The following is a 1,971-nucleotide window of genomic DNA, read 5'->3' as shown; positions in this document are numbered from 1 at the left end:
GAAGGGCGCCCTGTACGTTGGGCACGAAGTATAGGAAACTTGCATGGTTAAAAAGAAGGGCGCCGCCTACGTTGGGCACGACTTCCGCCTCATTTTTACAATGCGAGAACTCTATCTTGTATTTCTAGTATCTTTGATTATATGTAGGGCGCCCCCTATTTCGTGGCAGTACCATTAGGCGTATTCGAAAGTTCGAAAGGGCTGTTCAAGTAGAACAGCCGATAGGCGATTTGTCCGTTATATCGCGATTTTTCGATCTTACTTCCGCATTTGCTTTGCGCAGCGCCACCTATCGTTTCAAAGCGTACCCACGTTTTAGCGTCGCTCTATTTATAGTTCTCATTAATAGATAAGGCCCGCCCATGGCTTCCTTATATGGTAAAAACATTTCCAAATAATTCTAGTTTCGGAACCAATCGGAGTTGTTTGGGAAAACCCACGTTAACGCAAAGCATTTATCGATTGAAGTTGACGCATGTGAAATAGTGAAAGTCTGAATAGCCTGCCTATGGAAAAACAAAAACTTGCTTAAAAAAAAAAAAAAAATTAAAAAAAACCACTGCAGCACTGTCGTTGTATTGATTTAATTTTTTTTTTTAAATACAGGCTTTGCTTTGTTTATAAAGAATGGTTAATGGTTATTAATTTATAGAGCGCAAAATACAAAAAGTCTCTAAGCGCTATCAGGCAAGTGTAAAGATGGAACGGAAACCAAAAACCACAAAATAAAAAGAAGTGAAATTTGAATACCATGCCAGCACCCAAACCGAAGTATGGGGATACGCCCTCATCGCTGGCTAGGGTTCAATCTAATTGAACTACAGTCAGCACCTCCTATCCTAGTTAAGGCTATAAAAGCTAGCTGGCATGGAAATAGGGAAAAAAATAAATTAAAGGGACGAGAATAAGTGGGTCTTAAGTCGTTAAAATTCTTTGAAAATGGTGACAGAAGGTGACTCACGAATAAATAAAGGTAACAAGTTCCACAACTTGGGCCCAGCAACCATAAACGATCGCTCCCCACAAGACTTTAACCGAAAGGATGGACAATAAAGATTGGTTGAGTCAGTTGTTGACCGGAGGGAACGAGTGCAAGTTGCAGAACGAACCTTAATTAATTCGGAAATGTATTGTGGTGATAACTTGCGAATTGATTTGTAAGCATATAAAAGTACTTTGAATTCAATACGCTGTTTCACTGGCAACCAATGAAGACGACGAAGAGTAGGGGTGATGTGATGGAATTTAGGTGTTCCAGTGACAAGACGAGCAGCGATGTTCATCAATAGCTGCAGCTTTCTAATTGATGTTAATGGTATTCCGTAAAGGACTCCATTACAATAATCCAATCTTGATGTAACCAATGTATGTACAAGTTTTGATGTAGCATCTTCATTTAAAAAACGCCTAACTGCCTTGATGTTGCATGTGTTTGTGTTTGTAATATGTCTAATCATGGATAGTGTGGAGTCAAACGTTACACCGATATGTCGCACCTCAGAAGATGGAATGATGTAGGTGTCTCCCACGCGGATGTTTTCAATGATGGGTACATTTAGACGGGTTTAGGCTTTATATACAGCACTTCTGTCTTATCTGTATTGCAGCAAAGCATATTGATAGACAGCCATCTATGAACATCATCAATACAACCTTCTAAGTTGCGAACTGTCTCTGCGGCAGCCTCCGGACTAAAAGATGTGTACAATTGCGTGTCGTCGGCATAAACGTGATATTTAATACCGTGTTTCTGAATGATGTCACCAGGAGGACGTACCTAAATAAGGAACAAAATGGGCCCCAAGGTAGAACCTTGAGGAACACCAACATTCACTGGGACTGGAACTGAAATGGCTGATTCCACTCTAACAGACTGTTGTCTAGATTTTATGTAAGAGTTGAACCATGTTAATACTGTACCAGAAATCCCTAAAGCTGAAAGTCGATCAATGAGGATACTGTGATCGATGG

General features: G+C 40.3%; 1 protein-coding gene across 1 annotated transcript in view; it reads left to right on the top strand.

Moving 5' to 3' along the window:
* The window catches only part of LOC117117801 (baculoviral IAP repeat-containing protein 7-like), a 31,234-nt gene that overhangs the window by 12,099 nt on the left and 17,164 nt on the right, over window positions 1-1,971 (top strand). The window lies entirely within an intron of this gene.

This window comes from Anneissia japonica, unplaced genomic scaffold (assembly GCF_011630105.1).
Source record: "Anneissia japonica isolate Jap-2015-1 unplaced genomic scaffold, ASM1163010v1 scaffold234_len1672027_cov178, whole genome shotgun sequence".
Taxonomy (NCBI): Eukaryota; Metazoa; Echinodermata; class Crinoidea; order Comatulida; family Comatulidae; genus Anneissia; species Anneissia japonica.
Note: the sequence above shows the minus strand (reverse complement) of the source record. Positions and strands in the feature narration are given on the sequence as shown.